At 39.9% G+C, this 12,335-nt stretch overlaps 1 protein-coding gene and 1 long non-coding RNA gene across 5 annotated transcripts in view; one reads left to right on the top strand and one right to left on the bottom strand.

Moving 5' to 3' along the window:
* Nucleotides 1-12,335, top strand: part of slc4a11 (solute carrier family 4 member 11) — a 243,530-nt gene that overhangs the window by 53,870 nt on the left and 177,325 nt on the right. The window lies entirely within an intron of this gene.
* On the bottom strand, nt 7,231-7,875 carry LOC124855806. The gene is made up of 3 exons (XR_007035157.1): nt 7,749-7,875; nt 7,453-7,662; nt 7,231-7,368 (listed from the first exon to the last, which is right to left on the bottom strand). It is a non-coding gene; the product is annotated as an uncharacterized LOC124855806 (long non-coding RNA).

The following is a 12,335-nucleotide window of genomic DNA, read 5'->3' as shown; positions in this document are numbered from 1 at the left end:
GAGCACCCGGTGAGAACCCACGCATGCACGGAAGAACATGCAAACTCCATGCAGAAAGACAGAACCTTCTTGCTGCAAGGCAACAGTGCTACCAACTACGCCACTGTGCAACCCATGTATTTTCCAATATTTTAATTTATTGAATATGACTGCATAAAAATCATGCTTTGCTACCTGCTGTTAACACAGTGGTGTTTTATTAACTAAACATTACAATCTTTAAAATGTAGTTAAGTGAAACTTTTTTTTTTGAAAAAGTGGCTGGTGTGAATACACCCTAATATATGAATAAATTAGGATGAAGGACTAAAATTGTTAAATGATCATATCAAAAACCAGAAGCAAGTTTAAATCAAAAATTTTAATCTTGAATCGCATAGCTAACGTTTTATGGCTGTTTGCTTTGTTAGTTAACATCACACAAATAGATGCAATATGTGGTGTTAAAAAATAGAAAAACTGCATATTATTGAAATTTAACTCTAGATCAACTAATTAGGCTTTGTGTTTTCCTGTACAATGGACTGGCAACCTTTCCAGAGAGTACCCTGCCTCCCGCCCTATGATTGGTGGAGATAGGCACCAATCCCCGTGACCCTGTAACTATAAACGGTTATGGACAATGGTTGGAAGTTTCTGTCCGTCTTGTTTTGCCTAAACAAGAATATACAACTTAACAGTTCTAATAATTAAAGTGTTAAACATGGCATTTCAGTTTCTCAGTTTGCAGATTCTTTTTTCTAAAAATCTGATTTAATTAACAACAGCAGTGGTGTATAAAAGTGCTTATGTTGGAAAAACATGCTCATGCATGTGAATCTAATGAGAGACTTGCAAAGACTTGTCCCCATGGATTTGTGATAAAACTCACTGTGACTCTGTGGGGTTTGTTATGGCTCCTCGTATAATAATCAGTGGTTATATCAAATTTTTAATGCTGTTTGTCTAATTCCAGATTGGCATTTAGTTCTAGTAATAAATCTGTTTTTGCTGCTTAGCTGAGAAATTATAACAAAATAGTCCTTCAAAACCGCAACTCTTTTCTGTGATGCTCAAGCATTTTCACTAATAAGCTAATGTTAAATAAAAAACATATGACATAACATTATGCCCCTAGAAACGTATACATCTCTGGAGCTAAACATTTTCAAATTTTGCTTAGAAACATGGTTTCATGTGATCTAAAAACAATGGAAGTTTGAGATCAGAAAATGTTAGGAAAACCTTGATTTATAAATCTTTTTTGCTCTTTTGGATTTAAGCGGGTGATGTTGAAAAAGTTGCCTCAGGAATATATGACTTCTGGCGGCCAAAGCTTCATGTTACATTTTGAGCCCTCGATGTTGGCTCTTCCTATGTGAGTTTTAATTGCGTTAAGACTGATGTGTTGGTGGTTGTCCACATGCTATTACACACAGCAGGTTTGTAGAAAATGGGGTGCTAAATGATTTGCTAGACACCAGGCTTCCATTACTATACCAGGGACGCCAGAATTTCATCACTATACTATATATGTCAGACTTTACATAAGGACATCACGCTTCTATCACTATGTCAGAGACAAATATTTAAATGTTTAACTTATTCGTACAACGTAAATGAGTTTAATTGTTCAATGACAAACCTTTTTGTACATATACGTTATGAAAAATTGGAATTTGATATTTAGACATAGTAGTAAAGTAGCCATTGTTATCAGTTTTGCACTGAAAAACCATGTGACTTCCATGCTTTCCTATACTTTTCTGTTGCAGATTGTAGCTCACCTACCCCAACTATTTTGAGTGTTTTGCTGATGTCCAATTCTAGTCTGAATTTTCTAGGTACTGTAAATATAGTCATTTGAAGCTCTGACAATTATTCTGTTATTTAATGTTTTAACAAGCAAATCTCTAAGTTTATAAGCTAAATTTATATACTGTCTTTTGGGTTGATAATCGAAAATTCCAAGTTCAAAGACAAAGTCCTTGGGGTAGTATGAGACTACAAATTTTCTGCCCTTTTAATCCATGTTCAGGTTCATATTGCAGTGGACATAAGATTGTAAAAATTCTCTAGTACATTTAGGTAGATGTTTTAGGATCTACAGTATACAAAGTGCAGATGTGCTTTACTTGTGGTACTACCACTACAGGGACGTGCAGTGCAGCAGACACTGTATAGTGGCAATGTGTCTGTAATGACCATCCATGACTGAAGTTCTTAAAAAGTCCTTTGGAATACAAAAACTACAAATAATAGCCAAATGTGAGCCTGCTCCTTAACATGTGTATACGAGCAAACCAATTGGCCTGGAGCTGAGAAACGGAAGGAATTCCCTCTTCGCCTGGGTTTTCTCAACAACCACAGCTCCAGTGAACGAGTGCCAGGAGAGCCTGGAGGCACAATTAACTGACAAAAGGCCCAGCCGTCTCCTCTTTGCTCACCCAACCCTTGTCGATTCCCCTACAAATACAGCAGGGCCACCTTTAATCTCTTGCCCTCTTAACTTGGGACTCTCAGCCTCACCTCTTTAGTAAATTCTATGGTTCGTCCCTCCTGGGGGTTCTAGCGTCCGTCTCCCCCTGTACTTGTATCAGCTATTGTGGGGAGGAATCTTGTCACAATAAAATCTCTAAATTTTACTTTTAGAATTTGATATATTCTAGAAAAACAAATGTAACTAAACAGATTTTTAAAAAAATTATCTAAACAATATAATAATACAATTCCCAAATTTACTGACATCTTGAAATAAAGCAAATAACCACTTCCTGGAACTTTGCCTGTTCTCATGGCCAAGGTTAATCAGAATACTTTAACTGCTGTTTTTCTTTTTTTTCACACTTTGGCAAATGCAGTAGAATGGTCAGAGCATCAGAAATCCTATCAATAAAATGTAGAATTCCAAAGCCTCAAAGTAAATTGCCAAATATATTGATTGTTACTGTAGGGTTCCCCCTAAAATGTTTGTACAAGGGGCTGAGTATCTCTTTACTGTTTAGTTTAGATTTTTTTACTGTTTCTATTTTTTTTATTGCATTCTTCAGTTGTGCCATTTAAACTTTTTCTTAATTTTTGGATTGTTCAGAGATTCAATATTTCCTGTAGATATCAGAAGATTCATGGACATCATTAAATAGATCATGGAGATGGTTTGACATGGTGATGGTTATAGAGGCAAAGAATAGGGTGAGAGGTAGGAAGGTGATCTGCTGAGACAACCCATGAGGGGAGAAGTCGAAAGAAGATCTTACTGTTAATAAGTCCACACAGTCATGTCTCATTTCAGTCAGTTTAAAACTCAATGTAATACTTCCTTTTAATATATATTAAATGTTGTCTGGAAAGAGATACCAGTTGGTTAGGACATGGTTAGTGATGTTCGCACTCAATCAACTTGGACCTGTGGGATATTACTGAGAATATTTTTATCAGAAGTTCAGTTGTGGGAGCCTGAGCCCAATGTAGTGGAGGAAAGAACAGTCAGGGTGCAGCAATTAGGTACTGTTTCTGTCCAGATTTTCCCGTTTGCTGGCTTCATTACAACCCATTCTGTTTTCTGTTTCATGCTGACACAGCAGAGTTTTGGGTTGGGTGTTATTGGGAAGCAAGGATCCTTGGTGTTTAGATCCATTCCAATTTGATTGATGATATATTCAAGATATTGATTGATAATTTCTAATGAATTTTTTGGAATGAACATTAATTTTCGGAAAATGGATAACTCTCCAACATGCTTTTTACAAGATAACTTACCTACAGGTCTCATGGTAACTGTTTTTTGAATTTGATTGCATTTTTGCATTTTTAAAAATGAGTATTCTTCTAAATCAAATAGAGATGTGTTTTGCTGTCCCTCGGTTTTACATTGTCTGTATGAGCTATATAAGAGGTAGGGTGGCACCATATCTGGAAATTATGTAATTGTGTGTTGCTGAACATTGTGATAATGATTTTGATCATAATTAACCCACATTTCCTGACTCTATTCTTTGTTCTCGTTCACATTCCTCAACACTCTTACTGTTCATCTTGTATCCTAAAGGTTAGGGGGGCACCGACGGATACGCCGGCCGATCGATCATCCCCGATTTCCTTAGTTTTGGGAGATTGCTGATTGACCGATACTTTTCCACTAATCTAATCCACCCATCTTATCTACTTGTCTAACCTTATTGTGCAAGTTTTGTTTCTTTTTAAAGTTTGAAAAATGAAAGACTAAAGGAACTGCAATGCTCTAAAAATTTGATTTGTATTTGAGAGCACTGCCTTTTGTCCTCGTCTTGGAGGTGTGTTTGAGGTTATTATGTTGAAACAGAACATGTAGGAATTCATAGTTTCCTCGATGAACTGTAGCTCCCCACAGCCAGCAGAACTCCTGCAGCCCCAAATGATGCTGAACCTGTCCTGTTAAACCTCTGTATGGTCTTGGCCTCCACGCTGCAGCTCATTTTTAGGGTGTTGGCAATCTTGCCTGGGCCACCTTTGTGTAGAGCAACAATTCTTTGCCATGACCCGAGATGTTGAACTTTCAGTGACCAGAGGAAGAGTGTGTTCAATAACATGAAATTCATCACACCTGCTCCCCATTCCACCTGAGACTTTGTAACACTAATGAGTCACATGACACAGAGGAGGGGAAATGGCTCATTGGACACAATTTGGACATTTTCACTTAGGGGTGTACTCACTTCTGTTGCCAGTGGTTTAGACATTAATGGCGGTATGTTTAGTTATTTTAAATAAATTTACACTTTAATACAAGCTGAAGGCTGACTACTTGTACATTGTATCAAGTGTCCTTAGTGTTGTCCCATAAAAAATATGTAATAAAATATTTACAAAATGTGTGGGGTGTACTAACCTTTATGATACTGTAGCAAATGTTGCATTCCAGCAGTCCTTTGCAATTTCAGTATTGTACTGGTTAACATTAGAGCGGCAACTGCGATTTGATATATTGTCCTGCTCTAATAAACGAGTATTTTTTGTTGCCAGCAATATTTGAAATAATCCAGTTAAGACCTAGTGTATTCTAAATACAGCATTGTCGAATAAACAGCATTTCTTCATTATCTGAATTTAGAAAAGGTCCTGTTTGGAGTAAACTATGTTCACAAGAACCTTTTCAGATTTTATTACAGCTTGTATGTCTCCACCCTGTTTGCACATCTAGAGACTTACATTTTTCCCCATTCATCTTTGCATAACAGTGCAAAGTCAGTCAGGTTCAATGGGGAGCATCTCTAAACATAGCACAGATTCTCAAGTGGATAGGAAGTGGATGGTAGGTATCAACTCAGTTTGAACCATTCTAATCTGTGAAGATGCTTTTAGTCTAACCCAATCTGTTGTAGCCCTGACTTTATGTTTATGGTTGTAGTCCTGCTGGAAAGTGGGCACCTTTCCCAGTTTCACTCTTACAGCCTCTCAAAGGTTTTCATTCAAGATCGCCCTGTAATTAGCTCAGTCCATCTTTCCATCCACTTTCAGCTTATTTGCCCAATTTTCTTTTAATGGTGTTGTTAATACAGTAAAAAATTAGGAGATATTGACAATATTAGTATTGCTTTAATTCTGAAATCTCACATTAGATATGGATAACACTTTTTAATGTTAATACCGAGAGGAATCAGCCAGGGACATACAGGTCCTTCTCAAAATATTAGCATATTGTGATAAAGTTCATTATTTTCCATAATGTCATGATGAAAATTTAACATTCATATATTTTAGATTCATTGCACACTAACTGAAATATTTCAGGTCTTTTGTTGTCTTAATACGGATGATTGTGGCATACAGCTCATGAAAACCCAAAATTCCTATCTCACAAAATTAGCATATCATTAAAAGGGTCTCTAAACGAGCTATGAACCTAATCATCTGAATCAACGAGTTAACTCTAAACACCTGCAAAAGATTCCTGAGGCCTTTAAAACTCCCAGCCTGGTTCATCACTCAAAACCCCAATCATGGGTAAGACTGCCGACCTGACTGCTGTCCAGAAGGCCACTATTGACACCCTCAAGCAAGAGGGTAAGACACAGAAAGAAATTTCTGAACGAATAGGCTGTTCCCAGAGTGCTGTATCAAGGCACCTCAGTGGGAAGTCTGTGGGAAGGAAAAAGTGTGGCAGAAAACGCTGCACAACGAGAAGAGGTGACCGGACCCTGAGGAAGATTGTGGAGAAGGGCCGATTCCAGACCTTGGGGGACCTGCGGAAGCAGTGGACTGAGTCTGGAGTAGAAACATCCAGAGCCACCGTGCACAGGCGTGTGCAGGAAATGGGCTACAGGTGCCGCATTCCCCAGGTCAAGCCACCTTTGAACCAGAAACAGCGGCAGCAGCGCCTGACCTGGGCTACAGAGAAGCAGCACTGGACTGTTGTTCAGTGGTCCAAAGTACTTTTTTCGGATGAAAGCAAATTCTGCATGTCATTCGGAAATTAAGGTGCCAGAGTCTGGAGGAAGACTGGGGAGAAGGAAATGCCAAAATGCCAGAAGTCCAGTGTCAAGTACCCACAGTCAGTGATGGTCTGGGGTGCCGTGTCAGCTGCTGGTGTTGATCCACTGTGTTTTATCAAGGGCAGGGTCAATGCAGCTAGCTATCAGGAGATTTTGGAGCACTTCATGCTTCCATCTGCTGAAAAGCTTTATGGAGATGAAGATTTCATTTTTCAGCACGACCTGGCACCTGCTCACAGTGCCAAAACCACTGGTAAATGGTTTACTGACCATGGTATCACTGTGCTCAATTGGCCTGCCAACTCTCCTGACCTGAACCCCATAGAGAATCTGTGGGATATTGTGAAGAGAACGTTGAGAGACTCAAGACCCAACACTCTGGATGAGCTAAAGGCCGCTATCGAAGCATCCTGGGCCTCCATAAGACCTCAGCAGTGCCACAGGCTGATTGCCTCCATGTCACGCCGCATTGAAGCAGTCATTTCTGCAAAAGGATTCCCGACCAAGTATTGAGTGCATAACTGTACATGATTATTTGAAGGTTGAAGTTTTTTGTATTAAAAACACTTTTCTTTTTTTGGTCGGATGAAATATGCTAATTTTGTGAGATAGGAATATTGGGTTTTCATGAGCTGTATGCCAAAATCATCCGTATTAAGACAATAAAAGACCTGAAATATTTCAGTTAGTGTGCAATGAATCTGAAATATATGAATGTTAAATTTTCATCATGACATTATGAAAAATAATGAACTTTATCACAATATGCTAATATTCAGTTAAAACATGGGGTTTGAACCTTCCACTTCCCTTTGTCAGTTTCAACACAGTTCTGACCCACATACAGAAAACACTCAGAAGTAAAGTTTAACGTGTTTTTGTCAGCAAAGTAATCAGGGATGAGAACTGGAAACACCAACTGTACGGGAAGAAAGGAGAAGAGACTGGTGAATAAACGGACAATATATAGCAACTGATTAATGAGATCTGAGAAATGGCTTACTAAATTGCTGTTGCTTGAACCACCAGGGGTAGAGAGATTCAGAGTCTTAGCTTGCGAAGTGAGGTTGTTCAGTTGTCTTCTCTGCTGCTGGTTTGGTGCAAACCAGATGAAGCACAGGTGCCGATGCTTGCGATGGAGGGTTGAACAGGGTACGCTTACGCCTTGGTCTTGGAGTTGAAGGAAGCGGGAAGCCGCCAGCTTGGTCCGTGTCTGAAAAGTACAAATGGTTGAGAGAAAAATCCACAAGAAGGTAGAACCAATACTCAGTAGATGATTATCCAGATAGGTCAGAGAACCTCTGGAACGAAGTCGGGTCTCAGCAAGGTAAACAAAGCCTCAGGTAAAAACCTGCGAGGGAGCAAATACAAAAGTTACTAGAAGCAAAAATCAGTAGAGGCTGAGCTTGTTACCACTAAGGCAAACACTCTGGCATCGAAGTGCTGGCAGCCTCCCCTTAAGTACTCCTCCATGCAATCAGCAGATAGGTCGCACCTGTCATTCAGCGCACCTGAGAACCTCCAGCATCAACTGAGAAACACTGAAGCCATGAATACCAGTACACCATACACACACACCAGCACATACACATACACACACAGACACAGACTGACACTCATTGCAATATCCCTGCACATCTGTCCACTATAGGTACGGGAACTATTGCTAATGATAACTTTACTGAGCCGCACTTCAAAAAATCTGAACTATCCCCCTAAAAGCCACAGAGAGGAAATGCAAAAATGGCTCTTCTTATTGCTAGTTACTGGGGGTAGAATGTTGCCTGCTCATAACTACTTCACACAGCCCTACTTCAAATACACCACTATCCTCATGAGGTCATGAAGATGTCTGTGAACAAAACATGGAATATTAATAAAAAGGGAATATGAAGTTCATGTAGGAAAATGTGAACTTGTAATTACTCCCATATTAAAACAAAAATCCTTCCGCCCAATATCGGATTTAATGACATTTTATTAAAGGCTTTTGTTTGGCAAAAATTAGAGATGTGCTGCTTAGTTATATACTTTGTTACCCACTGTTTGTGTAAATAAATGTTTTTAGTAACATTGTGATACAACAGATAAAGAAGAGCTTGTCACAAAGTATTCAGCTCTGATGGTACTCAGGTAGGGAAACTGTACATGATCCTGAATGTGGCAGCATGTGTAGCCCTACGTGTCTCTACAGAAAGTAATGACATTATTTCAGTATGATCTTTTATATATATATCAGGGACCCACTTTTCTTCTGATATTTCTAACACTATTAAAAAAACAATCAAAACGACCCCACAACTGTGTATGTTTTGGTGAAGGAACGTAAGTTACATTTATTTTTCTCTGTTCTTTACCTCTGTCTCTCTTAGTCCCACAGCTTTCTGCACCACTTGTTAGGCTGATGCACACTCAAGCTTTTGCAAAACCACAAGTGGTTGGGTGTTTCAATCTTTGTAGCTGGCAATATACATCAGTAAATGTTTATCCCAAAACATTTGATTGATGCAATTATTTAATCTTCTGTGTTAGGATGTCAAGAAAATAATGAAATAAATACTTTTATAACAGCAATAACATCCTTTTTTCCATCTTGGATTGAATTATTTGGACTGATCAAAAATAAGAATTTGCCATTCTGAATTTTACAATACACTACAATACACTTGTTTGGATCAAATTTTGACTTCTGCATATATATATATATCATAGTCATGAAAGGGCTGCTTCTTACACTAACACTCACCACACCCCACATGCAGTGAAAACAAAGAGATGCATGTACTAGGCTAACCAGTTTTAACTTCCTGCTAGCATGTTAACAGCTTCCTCTTTCTTGAAATTATCATACATCTTCCTGCATACGGTGGTTAGCTGTTTCTCTTGCAGGAAGAGTTGTTTTGTCAGTTGCTTAACAATCATTTCTATGTACCTCTTCACTAAAGAAATGTTTACTCATAACTTTAGGAATTTCACAAGCTTTCACATTAGGTTTGTTCCTCTGCATTTGAATGTTTTATAAGAATTCCAGACCTTGATTTAAGCTAAGTATGCCTATAAAATAAACAATGCATATTTCTTACTATCAAATAACTACATCATCACTGTAGCAAATTGTATTGTTGGATATTTACTGTATGCATGTGTTTTGAAAATGATGTTTATATCTGGGGTTCTTTACATATGTACATGTTCTCAGTTGAAGACATTAGGAAGTAATTAATCATCTCGAAATGCACATTTTAAAATTAGACCAAAGGAAGTATTCTGAGGCACAAACCTTGTGTAGTGCATTTGTTGTTACGTGTCTGCTTTGAAGTGCTGCACTCGTATGTGCATGGATTTAGTTCCTGTATCATATCAAACCTACTGCAAACCAACAAGCTTTCCTGTGTCACTGTCACACATAACACTAAAAAAAGGGAATAGGCTTTAAATTTGAATGAGGTTGTGTTTTTCTACATGTAGATAAAGTCCAATCAGTTCACCTGAGCTTGGTTTCTCAGTGTTCTTAATAGTTTAATAACCTTTTGCAAATCAATTATCCAGTATAGCACTTTAGCCAAATACCATACAGCTGTGTTCCAAGGTTACAAAATTACATAGAAAATAATCATGCTAAAATTCCAGCTGTGTATTGAGGAGTGAAAACATAAAACACACAATGTTGTGAAACAGCAATGTTTCCCTTTCCAAATTGTATCTTTTAGTTGACAGTTAAATTAAGGTTATTATGTTTTGCTGTGTGACAGAATAGACACAATACAAGGGCTGCATGGCATCAGAAAAATCTGTTACTTCAATACTGTTGCTCAAGATTGCTCATATTCATATTGATTAACTGGTATTTTTCTGGCTGTTTTTTGTTTTTTTACCATCACAAAATTCACCAGTTTCCATGCATTTTCATAACTCTGCCATTAAAATATACATCTGTTGTGGGCATAAAGGGCAGTTAAAGTTCATCCTTGGGGCTAAATTTATTATCAATATGCAGAGCAGGACTGCAGAACTAAATTTTAGTTTTACCCCTACTATGTTTTTTTTAAGAGAACAAATTTGACTCATCAAGAAAATCAATCTTAGCTTTTCCTTCCCTTAAATAAGCATAGCACTTGAGTTTATATTATTCCCATGGATTTAATTTTAAAACAAAGCTCTTATTTTGATGTCTTGCGTCATATAACAGAAATATTAGTTCCTTATTTGTATCAGAATCAGAATCAGAAAAGCTTTATTGCCAAGTACGTTTTTGGACATACAAGGAATTTGTTTTGGCATAGTCGGTGCAATACAGTACAAATTAAACAGTACAAACATATCTACAATATAATATAAATATAAGTGCACAGTTTTAAGTGAGTGAGAGTAAATATAGAGCAGTATAAGATGCAAGAGCAATACAACAGTGCAGGTGATCATTGTGCAAGTAAGCAGGAGTCCAAGCTGAGCGTTAATGTAACGCATAGAGTTACAAGTTACAGGTGTCCTGTCAGCAAAAAAAGGGGGTGTGTGGGGGAAAGGGAGAGTGTCAGGGTGGTTTCCGGGCTTTGTTAACCAGGCTGGTGGCAGATGGGAAAAAACTGTTCTTGTGGCGTGAGGTTTTGGTCCGGATGGACCGCAGCCTCCTGCCAGAGGGGAGAGTCTCAAAGAGTCTGTGACCGGGGTGGGAGGGATCAGCCAGAATCTTCCCTGCCCGCTTCAGGGTCCTGGAGGTGTACAGTTCCTGGAGCGACAGTAGACTGCAGCCAATCACCTTCTCAGCAGACCGAATGACACGCTGCAGCCTGCCCTTATCCTTGGCTGTAGCAGCGGCGTACCAGATGGTGATGGAGGAGGTGAGGATGGACTCAATGATGGCTGTGTAGAAGTGCACCATCATAGTCTTTGGCAGGTTGAATTTCTTCAGCTGCCGCAGGAAGAACATCCTCTGCTGGGCTTTCTTGATGAGGGAGCTGATGTTTGGCTCCCACTTGAGATCCTGGGAGATGATGGTTCCCAGGAAGCGGAAAGATTCCACAGTGTCAATTGTGGAGTCACAGAGGGTGATGGGGGCAGGTGGGGCTGGGTTCTGCCTGAAGTTCACAACCATCTCCACTGTCTTTAGAGCGTTGAGCTCAAGGCTGTTCTGGCTGCACCAGTCCAACAGATGGTCCACTTCCCATCTGTACGCGGACTCGTCACCATCAGAGATGAGTCCGATCAGGGTGGTGTCGTCCGCAAACTTCAGAAGCTTGACAGACTGGTGACTGGAGGTGCAGCTGTTGGTGTACAGGGAGAAGAGCAGAGGAGAGAGAACACAGCCTTGGGGGGAACCGGTGCTGATGGTCAGGGAGTCAGAGACGTGCTTCCCCAGCCTCACGCGCTGCTTCCTGTCAGACAGGAAGTCAGTGATCCACCTGCAGGTGGAGTCGGGCACACTCAGCTGGGAGAGCTTCTCCTGGAGCAGAGCTGGGACGATGGTGTTGAAGGCAGAGCTGAAATCCACAAACAGGATCCTGGCATAGGTTCCTGTGGAGTCCAGGTGCCGGAGGATGAAGTGAAGGGCTAGGTTGACTGCATCATCTACAGACCTGTTGGCTCTGTAGGCAAACTGCAGGGGGTCCAGGAGGGGGTCGGTGATGTCTTTTAGGTGTGAGAGCACAAGGCGCTCAAAGGACTTCATCACCACAGAGGTCAGGGCGACGGGTCTGAAGTCATTAAGCCCTGTGGTCCTTGGCTTCTTGGGAACAGGGACGATGGTGGAGGACTTGAAGCAGGCTGGCACATGACATGTCTCCAGTGAGGTGTTAAAAATGTCTGTGAAGACTGGAGACAGCTGATCAGCGCAGTGCTTCAGGCTGGCTGGTGAGACAGAATCCGGACCAGCAGCTTTCCGGGGGTTCT

Source organism: Girardinichthys multiradiatus, chromosome 19 (genome assembly GCF_021462225.1).
Source record: "Girardinichthys multiradiatus isolate DD_20200921_A chromosome 19, DD_fGirMul_XY1, whole genome shotgun sequence".
Lineage (NCBI taxonomy): Eukaryota > Metazoa > Chordata > Actinopteri > Cyprinodontiformes > Goodeidae > Girardinichthys > Girardinichthys multiradiatus.
The sequence above is the reverse complement of the archived record's forward strand: the minus strand, read 5'-3'. Positions and strand labels throughout refer to the sequence as shown.